The sequence below is a fragment of the Pan paniscus genome, chromosome 4, assembly GCF_029289425.2.
Source record: "Pan paniscus chromosome 4, NHGRI_mPanPan1-v2.0_pri, whole genome shotgun sequence".
In the NCBI taxonomy this organism is placed as follows: Eukaryota; Metazoa; Chordata; class Mammalia; order Primates; family Hominidae; genus Pan; species Pan paniscus.
This window is the reverse complement of record NC_073253.2, coordinates 94,930,484-94,945,999: the sequence shown is the minus strand read 5'-3', so window position 1 is coordinate 94,945,999 and position 15,516 is coordinate 94,930,484.

The following is a 15,516-nucleotide window of genomic DNA, read 5'->3' as shown; positions in this document are numbered from 1 at the left end:
ATTTTGCATGTAATGCATTGGATTACAAAGTAAAACATCACACTGCTCAAAGAGTGAAGTATTCATTAAGTCAATAGAAGTGTTATTAGATAATTGGTAAAATCAAATAAGAATGTAGCTCTAGAAAGGATCAATTAAAATTTTAAAAAGACATGGCTAAACTAGTTTACAGTCCCACCAACAGTGTAAAAGTGTCCTATTTCTCCACATCCTCTCCAGCACCTACTGTTTCCTGACTTTTTGATGATCGCCATTCTAACTGGTGTGAGATGGTATCTCACTGTGGTTTGATTTGCATTTCTCTGATGGCCAGTGATGATGAGCATTTTTTCATGTGTCTGTTGGCTGCATAAATGTCTTCTTTTGAGAAGTGTCTGTTCATATCCTTTGCCCACTTTTTGATGGGATTGTTTGTTTTTTTCTTGTAAATTTGTTTGAGTTCTTTGCAGATTCTAGAAATTAGCCCTTTGTCAAATGAGTAGATTGCAAAAGTTTTCTCCCATTCTGTAGGTTGTCTGATCACTCTGATGGTGGTTTCTTTTGCTGTGCAGAAGCTCTTTAGTTTAATTAGATCCCATTTGTCAATTTTGGCTTCTGTTGCCATTGCTTTTGGTGTTTTAGACATGAAGTCCTTGCCCATGCCTATGTCCTGAATGGTATTGCCTAGGTTTTCTTCTAGGGTTGATATGGTTTTAGGTCTAATATTTAAGGAAGATAGTGTGGCGATTCCTCAAGGATCTAAAACTAGAAATACCATTTGACCCAGCCATCCCATTACTGGGTATATACCCAAAGGATTATAAATCATGCTGCTATAAAGACACATGCATACGTATGTTTAATGCAGCACTATTCACAATAGCAAAGACTTGGAACCAACCCAAATGTCCAACAATGATAGACTGGATTAAGAAAACGTGGCACATATACACCATGGAATACTATGCAGCCATAAAAAATGATGAGTTCATGTCCTTTGTAGGGACATGGATGAAGCTGGAAACCATCATTCTCAGGAAACTATCACAAGGACAAAAAAGCAAACACCACATGTTCTCACTCATAGGTGGGAACTGAACCATGAGAACACTTGCACACAGGAAGGGGAACATCACTCACCGGGGCCTGTTGTGGGGTGGGGGTAGGGGGGAGGGATAGCATTAGGAGATATAACTAATGTTAATGATGAGTTAATGGGTGCAGCACACCAATATGGCACATGTATATATATGTAACAAACCTGCACATTGTGCACATGTACCCTAGAACTTAAAGTATTAAAAAAAAAAGAAGGCAGAAAAAAAACATGGCTATCTACTTGAATGATGGTATTGCAGATGTTCCAAAGAATAATAGAGTGATGCAAAAAATGGCAGTGCTAGAGTAAATTTACTGCTGCAAACACTTATATTATAAAAGAACAACCTCTAATAAATATCTTAAACTTTTCACTTAAGAAACTACAAAAAGAACAAACTAAATTCAAAGCAATGAGAAGGAAGTAAATAATGAGTGGAACACAAATAAATGAAATACAGAAAAAAAATAGAGATAATGAATGAAACCAAAAGTGCATCCTTTGAATAGACACACAAAATCGACAAAAAATAAACATCTAAACAAGATAAACTAAACAAAGAAGAGAGAAAAGCGCTGAAGTTATGAATTTCAAGAATAAAGGGAGACCCTATAAGCATAAAGAGGATTATAAGGGAATTTGATGAACGACTGTATGTCAACAAATTAACATGAACCAGATGAAACAGAAAATTTCCTAGAAAGATACAAACTATGAAAACTGACTCCAAAATAAGAAGAATATCTGAGTAGACGTATAACAAGAGATTAAATTAGTAATCAGACAATCCACTACAAAGAAAAAACAAGTCTCAGAGGGCTTCACTAGTGAATTCAAACTTTTAAACATGAATCTTTCACAAACTTTTGCAAACAGGAGGAGAGAAGAGGACACTTTTCCACATCATTCTATGAAGTATCAATGAATTATTACTATGAAGTATCTGTGAAGTTATCTATGAAGTATTACTCTGATACCAAAATCAGAGAAAGATATCAGATATAAAGAAAACTATAGATGAATATTTCTTGTAGATATAAAAGCAAAATTTTCAATATATACTAGCAAATTTAATCCAGTAACATACAAAAATTAGACAACCTGACCAAGTGCAACTTGTCACAGGAATGTGAGATTAGTTTAACATCTCAAAATCAGTAACTGTAAGACACCATATTGATAGAATAAAGGATTAAAAATGTGATTCTCTCACTAGAACAAGAAACAAAATTTGACAAAAAAATTGAAAAACACTCTTTCATGATAAAAAATACTTAGCAAAATAGGATAAAGGAATTACCACCTTCATCTGATAAAGAACACTTAGGAAAAAACTATAAATAACGTTATACATACTGACATAAGAGTGAACACTTTTCTCCTAAGGTCAGGAAAAAAACAGGATTGTCTACTCTCCCCAGTAGAGTGCAACATTGTACTAAAAGTTAGAGCCAGAGCACTTAAACAAGTGAAAGAAATAAAATACACATGTTAGAAAGAAGTAAAACTATCTCTGCATATTGATGCCATGATCTTGTACACAGATAAGCCTAAGGAATCTTTACTAAGATACTATTATAATTTAAAAAGGGGGAGAAGATGGCTGACTAGAAGCAACTTCTGTGTGCTGCTGTCATGGAGAGAAGAAAAAACGGTGAATGGACACTAGTTCTTCAAGCGGAACAACCAGGTGGATACATTGGGATTCATCAAGGAAACAGTGTGACCAACAGGGAATGGAGAAGAGTGAGATAGTACAGCTGCCCGCCCAGGAGTGGCATGGAGCTAGGGGACTCCTTCAACCACAGGTGAATGGTGAGTGAGTGAGGCCACAGGGACCCACACTTTTGCCATGGGCTTCTGCATCCCTAGGCCTAGAACATTCTTTGTAAGCCCTACAACTGAGGCCTCCAGACTGACAAAGAGAGCTACATGGAATCCAGAGCTGGCACTCAGGCTTGTATGGAGTCCCAGGAGCCTTGGATCCCCAGGCATCCCCATGCCAGTGGCTGAAGTTCCCAGAACAGAGGATAAAGATAAGTCCCACTGGCCTGGGACATTAGTGTTGCCACTCCAGCCACGCCTGAGTTTTCTGGCCAGGAGCAGCTCCGCTCTTACCTGGGATTGAGCTCCCTAAGGGAGAGGCAGGCTGCCATTTTCACTGTGCCACAGATGTCTGTTGCCCTTAGGCTTGGGAGAGTGTGAGCGAGTAGGGACTGTTGCAGATTCCCAGCACAGCTCAACTCCCTTACAGAAAAGTAGCCAAACTGTTTTCCACGTGGGTCCATGACCCAGCTGCTCCTCTCTGGGCAGGACCTTCTCACCTGTGACTTCAGCCACCCCTCGCCTGGGCTTTTGGGCCGGTAGCAGCTTTGCACTTCCCTGAGACAGAACTCCCAGAAAGAGAGGAAGGCCACATTTTTGCCGCTCTACAACCCGCCCTCCTGTTGCCTTTGGGCTTCAGAGGGAGTGCAGTGATTAGGGACTATCATGGAACCTCTGGCCAGTCCAGCCACCTTATGAAAAAGTGGCCACTGTTGTTTCCCATGTGTGTCCCTAACCTTGCTGCTCCTCGCTGGGCGGGGCCTCCTGACTGGGACCTAGCCACATCCCGACTAGGCTCTTGGGCAGTAGCAGCTCTGTGGTTCCCTGGGACAGAGCTCCCAGAGGGGCAGGCACGCTGCCATTTTTGCTGCCTCACAACGCTCACTCCTATTTCCCTTAGGCTCAGGAGGGAGCTTAGTGGTTGGGGATTGACCTGGATTCCCAGCACAGCACAGCAGCCTTATGGAAAGCGACTAGAGTGTTTTCCACGCGGGTCATTATGTTAGGCCTCCAGCACACTCACCCTGCCCCACCTGAACACTTCAGTTCGTGACAGATCTGTGTTTCTCTGGGGAGGAAAGCAGAGAGACAACCCATAGCCCCTCTGCCATTGCAACTGCACTGGTATTGCCTTTACTGCCCTCAGGCTGGGTAAGGGGAAAAGGTCCTGGTCACTATGCTGGAACATCCAGCATTTTGCAGCCACCACAGAGAGAGGAGCCCAGGCTCTCTTCCCTGTGAGCCCCTACCACCCAGTGTTTACCAAGCAAGATCACTAGCTCTAGACCTCAGAACAGCTCTACACCCAGCTGAGCATTCCCACTTCTGGTGGCTCTGTGTTTCCCTGAAGAAGGGTCTCCAAGAGACAATCAATAGCCCCCCAGACACTGTCACAGCAGCAGTTTTGCCCCGGCTGCCTCTGCACTGGAGAAGAAACAAAGAGCCTGAGGGCTTTAGTCTCACTTTCAGCACAACACAGTCACCATATGGAGAGAAGCCCAATCTCTTTTCCCTGTGAGCCCTAAACCATCTGCTCTTCATCAAGTGGGGCTCTCACCTCAGGTCAGAGGTGCAGCCATCGACTATCTGGCTGAACATTACCAGTAGCAGCATTTCTGCATTTCTCTGAGGTAGAGCTCTAAGAGTCAACTGAAAGCCCTGCTGCCATTGGCTCTGCAGTGGTACTGCCCTTGCTGCCTTGAAGGTACAAAACTCACTCATAATATAAGCACACAGAAAAATATCATAACACTGAAACTATGGCGTCTAAACTAGTCTAATCCTATATATAAAGACTAAATGATGAACTAATCAAAAATAATAACTGAAACAACTTTTAAAGACATAGTCAATACAGTAAGATATAAATATAAACCACAAAATATTTAAAAGCAGGGAGATAAAGCATAGAGTTTTTGTTAGTTTTTTTTTCTTTTTTTTGTTCATGCAAATAATGGTAAGTTTTTATCAGCTTAAAATACTGGGTTATAAAGTAATATTTGCACACCTCATGGTAACCTTGAACCAAAAAAACATACAGTGGATACACACACAAAAAAGTGAGAAACTAAATCATATCACTAGAGAAAAATCACTTTCACTAGAGGAAGACAGGAAGTGAAAAAAGAGAAGACCACAAAACAACCAGAACGTATAACAAAATTGCAAGAGTAAGTTCTTACTTATCAACAATAACATTGAATGTAAATGGACTAAACTCTTTCATCAAAAAACATAGATTGGCTGAATAGGTAAGTAACAAGACTCATTGATCTGTTGCCTACGAGAAAAAAATTTCACCTATAAAGACACACATATACTGAAAATAAAGGGATGAAAAAAAATATTCCATACCAATGGAAACCAAAAATGAGTAGAAGTCACTATAGTTGTATAAGACAAAGTAGATTTAAAGGTAAAAACTATAAGAAGAGACAAACAACATTACTATCTAATGATAAAGGGTTAATTAATCAAGAGACTATAACTATTTTAAATATATATGCACCTAACTGTGGAGCACCCAGATAGGTACAGCAAATATTAGCAGAGCTAAAGACAGAGATAGGCCCCAGTACAACAATAGCTGGAGATTTGAACATCCCACTTTCAGCATTGGACGGATCTTCCAGATGGAAAATCAACAAAGAAACACCAGACTTAATTTTCACTATAGACCAAATGGGTCTAACAGATATTTACAGAACATTCCATCCAGCTGCAGAATATACAATTTTTCCCCTCAGTTCATGGATCTATCTCAAGGATTGATTGACTGTACATTAGGTCACAAAACAAGTCTTAAAAATTGAGATAGTATCAAGCATCTTCTCTGACCACAATAGAATAAAGCTAGAAATTAATAACAAGAGAAATTTTGGAAACTATACAAATTCATGGAGATTAAACAACATGCTCCTGTATGACCAGTAGGTCAATGAAGAAATTAAGAAGGAAATTTAAAAAATTCTTGAAACAAATGAGACTGGAAACACAGCATACCAAAACCTCTGGAATAAAGCAAAAGCAGTACTAAGAGGGAAGTTTATAGCCATAAGTGCCTACCTCAAAAAAGAGGAAAAACTTCAAAGGAACAATCTAATGATTAATATCTTAAAGAGCTAGAAAAGAAAGAGCAAACCAATCCCAAAATTAGTAGAAGAAAGTAAATCATAAAGATCAGAGAAGAAATAAATGAAATTAAAAAAATTAAAAAAATACATGAAATTGAAATGAGTAAAGCAATACAAAAAAATCAATAAAAAATAAGCTCTATTTTTTGAAAAGTTAGACAAAATTCACAAACCTTTAGCCGGAAATCAGAAATCAGAGAGACATTACAACTGATACTGCATAAATTCATATATAATTAAATATCTATGAATTACCTTAACCAAAGTGAAAGATCTAAATAATGAAAACTATGGAATACTGATGAAAGAAATTGAGAATTTTTTATGTTAAAATCTTTATTGGCAAAGAAAGTAGGCTTAAAGAAACCTATTCTTTAAAACTTGTTGAAATATAACTTATGGTCTTGGAAATGGTAAGTTTAATAACTATTTTCTATAGGTTGAAATGTTCTTTTTATGTCCATTAGATCAAGTTTAATTTTCCATTGTAAAAATTTATATTTTAACTTTTTGGGAGAAATGTTGAAACCTCTCATTATTATTTTTAAAAATCTGTTAATTTTTACTTTCAAGTTTTTAAATATAAATTACTATCCAAATACAAGTCTAGAATTTTCACATCTTGTGAGCTGATTGAACATTTTTATCATAGAATAGAGACCTTTTTATTCCTAGTAATGTTATTTGCCTTGGAGCCAATTTTGCCTATGTTACTGTATCTGCAACATTTTAGTATTTTTTATTGAATTTACGCTTTTACAGAAAAGTGTAATATATATAATATAGAACTCAAAGAAAGGCTACAAAGTATACATACCAACCTAATCAGGAAATCCAATATTGCCAGCGCCTCAGAAGCCCACCTACAAACTCTCCCAGTCCTTATTTCCCCATTCCCCTAAGGGTAATTCCTATCCTGACTTTTAGTATCATACTTTAGTTTCTGTTGTTCTTGAACTTTGTATAAATGTAATCGTATAATAGGTATTCTTCCGTGTCAGTATTTTATTTGCCTTAGCTGTAGTGTGTTCATTTAAAGTATTTTATTGTATGCATATGCTATAATTTTTAACCATTCTACTGATGATGGACATTTAAATTGTATCAAGTTTGGAACTTTTACAAATAATACTGCTATGAATATTATTGTACTTTTCTTTGGCACACATATGCATTTTTATGTTATGTATTTACCGAGAAATAGAGTTGCCAGATAAAACACAAGATACCCAATCAAACTGGAATTTCAAATAAACAATAAAAAAATTAGTATATTTATGTCCCAAATATTGCATGCATGCATTTATGCTAAAAAAGTGTATTCATTGTTTATCCAAAATTCACATTAAACTGAGTTTCATGCATTTTTATATACCAAATTTGGCAACCCTACATAGAAATACATAGTAAAAATAAAAAACAAAACCTCCCTGTGGTCAGAAAAGTATTCCATTATACTATGATATCTTCTAGAAATTTTCTTATTAGGTCTTTAGATATATAGTCTCTTGGATTAGACATTTTTGTTGTTGTTGTGAAGTTTCATTTGGTTACTTTTCATATTTTATTTTTTTACAAATAGTTATCCAGTTCTGCTAGAAAACTTTATGGAAAAAACCATTACTTCTTTGGTAGTGCACAGTCCCACCTAGGGTTTGGCCAAAATCTACTAAAATATGTGAAAATTTAAAATTGGATAACATTAAATCTGTAGATCAATTTTGGAAGAAACAAAATTTATAAAACATATAGTGCTCAAACCATAAACTTGCTATAGTTTTCCATTAATTTAGGTCATTAATTTTTCAAAATATATTTTAGAGTGGTCTGTGTCTAAGTCTTGAACATATTTTGTTGAATTTCTTTCTAAATATTTGATGTTTTTGTTGCTTTTTAAGTAATTATATTTTTTGAAAATTTCTGTAATTAAATTATTGGAAACAATCCATCGTTTTCTCCATATATTTTTTAACAATTGTGATTTTTGTAAGAACTTAGCAATGTTATTCCCTACCAGATAACTGTAGAAGCATTTAAGGAAATAATCCTGCATAGTTTTATTCATTATTAAATCCACAGTACCTAGCTCAATGTATGTCACATAGTAGGCAATAAATAAATACTTGCTGCAATCTTTGCAAGAAATGCATAACCCCCAGGATTTGAAAATTGACCCTCAGTTCCACTTACATAGAATATTTGGTTGGTAGATATATTTTCAACACATAAGTACCAACCTTCAACATGTAATTACATAGTAATATTTTTCTTACAATTTTCCTATTCTAGAAACACATCGGACTGCTTAATTTAATTTAGGAGATGTGGGTGTGAATGTTAAGGATTAATTACATAACACAACCGGATGAATTTGGTAAAACGATCTTTAGAATTCACCTTTCACTATTTTAACAAATAGTTAAAATACTGGGACATATATGTACAGAAAAGCTACTAAGATTTGGTCTGCATTACTATAATCCAGAGTAAAGGCTAGATCCATCCTACAGACTTGATCAAACCTTATGTTGCATTTAGTTCAGAAATCCAGAGTTTTATTAGGAGTAATAGTCATAATACCTGCAAGGAAAGCAAACAAACAGGATAGGCAATGTCTAAAGAAACTATGCTTGAATTTTTTTTCTTTTAATCAACAAAGAGAATGTTATATATACTCTTAAATGTCTTGAGCTCATAACAGCTTTTGTCTTACTCTTTGCTGCTCCATAGAGTAAAGAGGACCAAGGATAAAGCATTATTTTTAAAAAATCTGTTTTGGATAGATATATAAGAAACGTTGTAATAATTAGATTTTCCCAAAGATGAAAATGGTCTATCATTCTGCCTCTCTCTCTCTTAAGCTAGAATTGCATCACCCTTGTTAGAGAATCCCTGAAATCTGTGAGTATCTCCATTATCTTTTCAATTATCAGTTTTTTTCACTGTAAACCATTAGAAAAGCATAATATTCTTCCATCTCCTAGGTTATTATTGTCTTATTAATAAACAATCAGGAAAATAACAAATGCATGATTTTATAATCTGAAGAAGCTATGCAATCATTGTATTCTAATATATGAATACATTTGTTATATTCATATGTAGCATATATATACACATCTTTTTAAGGGGAATTATGGTTCATGAGCAAGACAATAACAGTTATGGTGAGTATATGAATCAAGTAAATGGAAGAAGATATTTTTCTGGTATCTAAAAAAGATTTAAGAGATTATTCATTCTCCTTATAATTTTCTTTGAATTAAATGTTGATATGGCCTATTATATTTGAAATAACTTTAATTTTTGAAATCAGTGCAACAACAAAAAAAACTGTTTCTGGCATTGTCTATTCCCCTTTATATTTATTTGCAATGATAAAATCATGCATTTGTAGGCTTGTGGGTTAATGTAGATACAAGTAATGCGATGTACCATTTTAATTTAAATGCAAAATATTTATTGCTCTTACATAAAGTCAATAATATCCATACTGGTGAATAAGTGCCACTGATCCAAATCAATTTTTTAAATTACCTAAAAATTTATTATTGCTCATAACTTTATATTTCTCTAGATACTATGTAAATCTTTGAAAACAATTAGCAAATCCAAAAGCACTTTGTAAATCTATGAATTTTTAATGCTCCTTTACATGCCATCTTTCTTCTAACTTGAAAATATAATTCCCTTCAATGTCCCTTCCCTTCTCAAACCTTTTAACTTCCAGCACTAAAGACAGCTGTGCAGAGCATAAATAACATATTCATTTTCATGGTCTATGAATCAGACAATACCAATGGATTTTCAACTATTTTAAATACCTTCCAATTACAGCTGAATCTCACATTGCAATTACCTGAACATGTGGGAAAACAAACTTTGTTTGGATGACATAAAGGCCTATGAGGAAATACCATATTATCTTGAGGGTGCAGTACGGGAGGTGATTAAATGCAGGATGGAAGCAGGGAAGGGAAGTAATGAAACTATTACTCCATATAATAAACAATTATATATATTCTTCAAATTCTAATCTATTTGTAGGCAAGTGAATGTCTTCAGTAGAGCAGACTGATAATCGGAGTTGGAGAGAGGGCTCACAACATTATCCTTGAAGCAAGTGTCTTCACTAGAGCAGAATGATAATTAGGATGTGGAGATGGGCAAATAATATCACCCTTGACAACAATAATAATCAGAGTGAAATATATAGACATGCATCACTTCCTTAATCTCAAACTTTGGGAGCACTGTGACATCATTCAGTCCAAATCACAATCCTCCCAATAAGTATAGTGAGGCACCTTTAAGCAGTCTCACAACAAGGTACCTTAATGAATGCCTGGCTTGGAGAGGAATAACTTGGTAGGTACCTCTATATCATTGTTGATTTGTTGTTTTAATTTTTATTTTTAAATAATGTTAGAAAAAGTTAGAAAAGTGACAAAGATAGCATAAAGGAGCCTTTTATGACCTCTTTCTGGATTCTGCCAATGTTAACCATCTTACAGAACCATAGCAAATTTGTCAAAACAAAGAAACCAAATTTGTATATTACTATCAACTAAATTTCAGACATTTCTCCGTTATCTCTTCCAATCTGTCATGGCGTTTAGGTCTTGCCTTGTTTTTTATGATCTTCAAAATTTTTCAAATAGTTAAGAATTTAACAATGTTGTCTTTATACATATATTACAAAAGAATAGAAGTTGGAATCGTGGGCTACTCTTCCATTCTGTCAGATATGCAGTGGCTAAGGGAGAATAATTGGGAGAGTTTAAGCTAGTGTCTTTTGTGCGGCTGTGGGTGTCAATAGAACAAGAAAATCTTTTTTAAAAAGGTAGAAACCGTGGGCAGTACTGTACATATGAGTCCAATTCTCTTAACAAAACAAAACACCAAAAATGTTGCCAAAAAAGAAAAAGCATGCAACGTGAAACAAGCACACAAAATGTTTTAAAAATAATCTGAAAATCTTAAGAGGAAAAATCAAATAATGAGGTAAACCAAATACATATATGTATCTCAGATTGTAAATGGTTTACTACTAGAATATTTTTCAGTATCATTTTTGTAATTCGACATTTAGCTATGCCTTTTCTGTACTTTCTTTGATTTCACATCATTTTGAGGTTTTTGGTAAATTCTATATGTCTTCCACATATGAGATATATTATTTAAAATGATAGTCATGAGATTCAGCAGATGTTAAGAAATAGGCTTGTTTACAGAAGGTATTTGAAGATTATGTAGTAATTAAGCTTTAAATTTTTTCTTTCCAGATTTAAAAAACATTCTTCCTTTCTTTCTAAAGTTAATTTTTCTAGGTATCAATTATTGAAATTTGTCTCCTAAAATACTTCAAACTATCATGCATAATTGCTTTTCTAAAAATGTTTAATTATTATGGGCAAATAATAGGTGCTTATATTCATGGGACATATGTGATGCTTTGATACAGGCATATAATGTACAATCACATCAGCAAAATTGGGGTATCCATCACCCCAAGCATTTATCATTTCTTTGTGTTAGAAACATTCACATTTAACTCATTTAGTTATTTTAAAATATACAATAAGTTATTATTGGCTATAGTCACTGTAGTGTGCTGCTAAATACTAGATATCATTCATTCTGACTATATTTTTACACCCATTAACTCTACTTCTTCCTCTCTTCCCAGCTACCCTCCCCAGCTTCTAGTGACCGAATTTCTATTCTCTTAAGCTCCCACAATGCTTTCTCTCTAGAATTTTTCACTACCTAAATGTCAACTGCTTATATACAATAAAAAGTGTGTTTTGTTTTTATCTGTTTCCTCCATACTGTTTTCATTCTTTCAATCATTTGCCAAAATTTAAATGCAATTTACTATCCTTTTATCTATTTAGAATATTGATGGAGTTGCATGGTACAGTTGAAGATAACATTTACCAGACAATCAAGGAGATGATTTTATATGGACTATTGCAATAGGGACAGGAGAACATTTCTGAACATCAAAGTATCTCAACAGAATGGTTTTGCCTTGACACTCTTACAGGGAGGAGTAAACAAGTTGCCGAAGAGGTGCTTGTTTGTTTTGTACATGAGTCCAACTCTCTAACCCAAAAAAGAACACCAAAGAAGTTGCTAAAAAGAAAAAGGAAATAATGAGGTAAACAAAATACCTATGTGTATTTCATACTGTAAATAGTTTAATATTAGAATAATTTTCAGTGCTGTTTTGTAAGCAGGGAACATTTGTCAGTTATTTTAACAGGAAAATGTTTATTTCTGTGCCTAGCTAGTTTCAGGGGTATAAAGAGCTTTAATCCTAGCTAATTACTCATGAAACAAAGAAGAGTAAAGTTAGTTAGGTGCTGATATGGTTTAGCTCTGTGTCCCCACCCAAATCTCATGTTGAATTGTAATCCCCAGTGTTGGAGGTGGGGCCTGGTGAGAGGTGATTGGATCATGGTAGTGATTTCTAATGGTTTAGCACCATCCAGCTAGTGCTGTCTCGTGATAGAGTTCTCACGAGATCGAGCCATTTAAATGTGTGTGGCACCTTTCCCCTTGCTCTCTCTCTCCTGTTGGCCATGTGAAGACTCTGGATGCTTCCCCTTCACCTTCTGCCATAATTGTAAGTTTCCTGAGGCCTCCCTAGAAGCAGACGCCTGTATAGCCTGCAGAACTGTGAGGCAATTAAGCCTCTTTTATATATATATGTGTGTGTGTGTGTGTGTGTGTGTGTATACACACATATATATAATTACACAGTCTCAGGTCTGTCTTTATACTGGTGTGAAAACAAAACAAAATGGATCTGTATCTGTCATTTATCAACAAGTTTAAGAAACAGGGAAAGATTTGTTTTTGGCCTTGTCATTAGCCATTATGAAAAATTCATTCTGCACCATTCTCTGCATTAAATGTTTTATCATTATTCTTCCTGTGCAATACCATATAAAAGATTGACTGGATTACACATATTCATATTTTAAATTTATGTCTGCAACGTTAAGGCAGGCTATATTCTCACATTTCTTCATAAATGTAGCCATTGTATGAAGTTAATGGTATTTTAGGATATGCAGAAAACAGAACATCAATATTGTTCAAATATAACAATAACTTCAGTTTTCTGGGGATTTAGTAGCAGTAAAGTGTCATTTCATATGTTCAGGATATTTGCTATGTACAGCATTACCATTGTGATGTATCTTATAGGTTTTTTATTGTCAGATACTTCTCTCAAATGTTTTGTCTACCTAAACTTTCAAATCAGTCTATAATTCTTCTATTTGTCTAGAGTTTACTGCTAGCAGCATATAATGTTTGTATCAGATTTTTTCCCCCAATAATTTGTGGAAGTAGTCATATTTTATAATTATGCTTGTATGTAAAGGATTGTATTTAAAGTATTAAGAGTAGATATATTATTTTAAATAACCTATAGCATGAATTCAAATACCATTACACAGTTTTGCATTTCAATAACTGTTTTGTTGACCATGCTTAGTGTATCTTTTCTTAATTCTGAGTAATGGGAAGATATACCCAAGCGTAATGTACCTCTTATTCTAGATATGTGGTGAAGAAAAATTCTTCCTTCCAATAATTCTTTCTTGGTAATAGAGAATATATTAGAACAAATACGGAAATGATGGGAGCTCTCTTTTCTAGGACTTTACAAATGCTAGATCCTGTTTTGTTTACAAAAGCATCTTTACAAATGCTAGATCCTGAGACTTTAAATACAAAGAAAAAAGTTAACCTTAGGTATGTTTTATGGATGTAAACAATTTATTCATAATTTATTTCAAATTTATTCATAATTTGAATAACAAAGAATGATCTCCCTCATATATATTTCTTTAGTATTACATTAATATTTACTAAATTTGCAAAACATGTTCCATTTTTGGGCATTTTATAAATTTAGAAGCGATATCAACCAAAATATCAAAAGATAGTAGCTAAGAATCAGTTTTGTGGGGAAGACCATGTATGATTAGACAATATTTTATTATCTTAATCCAATAATATAGTGAATAATGATAAATATGAGAAGAGATATCTGACATTTATAAATATAAAGGGCACTTATGTAAATTTATAGGAAAATAGAATTTTTGTAAGGAGAATAATTTGATAATTTTTGTTGTCTTTTTTGAGACGGAGTCTCGCTCCGTCGCCCCGGCTGGAGTGCAGTGGCGCGATCCCTGCTCGTGTTGCAAGCTCCACCTCCCGGGTTCACGCCATTCTCCTGCCTCAGCCTCCCGAGTAGCTGGGACTACAGGTGCCCGCCACCACGCCTGGCTAATTTTTTGTATTTTTTAGTAGAGACGGGGTTTCAGCGCGTTAGCCGGGATGGTCTTCATCTCCTGACCTCGTGATCCGCCCGCCTTGGCCTCCCAAAGTGCTGGGATTACAGGCGTGAGCCACCGCGCCCAGCTGATAAATTTTTATGTGACAGAGTTAGTGATTTTTGGAAAAAGGAAGTTCACGTCAAATATATATTTGTAAGTATAATACAAAAAAAATCTATACATGCATTCAGAATATCCTCTTCCTCTCTCTTTTCTGAATGGTTCTGGTTCTTTTGTCCAGAGGATATAAAAAAGAAGTAATAAAAAAGCAAAATAAGGACAGAAAAGCAAATTTTGTTTACATTTAAAAAGAAAGTCCTTTTTTTTTTTCAAAAAGAGGATATCTGCAAGGCAAAAGGAAGGAATTGAAGACAGAGTGGAATTTCAGGTAGATAACGACTTAGAGTAGCCCCTAGGATGAGAGGGGTTTTAAGGGAAAAGCTGCTGAAAGTTGAATTTTAGAATATGGTGCTGTGTATAAGGGTGAAATTCCACTGCTTTCCAGGCTTCCTGCTCAAAAAACTTGCATAAAATTTCCATTATTTTTGAAGCCTTTTGCAGTTGAATGAATGCTCTTTGAATGTGACACACTGTTAAAATGAATCTTAAAGAGAGAACAAGACAAGCAGAATAATTTACGTTATACAAATAAAACCATTTTGAAGAGTTATATCTCCCATGACCACAAAGGCATGTTGCAGAGTCTCCCCTGCAACAGCATGCTCACCCTGTGGTGGAATTCATGTTTATGATGAGTATGAAGGCAGCTAAAATCACTTTGAAACCTGTGGAAAAGAATGGGGATTAAATTATGTTCCCCTGCATCACTTTATCCAAAAGTCAAAACTGATACTGAATGAATTAAAATTAAAAAGTGAAAGAAATTGAAGAAAGATGCTCCACTTCCTGATTAAAGCCAAGCTCAAATACCTGGATTCCACTAGAGAGATTATAGTATTAGGATTGCCCCTGCAGGAATCTATAACAGTCACTAAGGGATGTCCACAAGCCTAAAGAAAAAGTTATAGAAAATGCAGTATTAAATTAGACACAATGGATGAAGTTCTGCACTCAATTTTTATATTCCAAATGGTCATTTAATTTTGATGAAAAATATTTT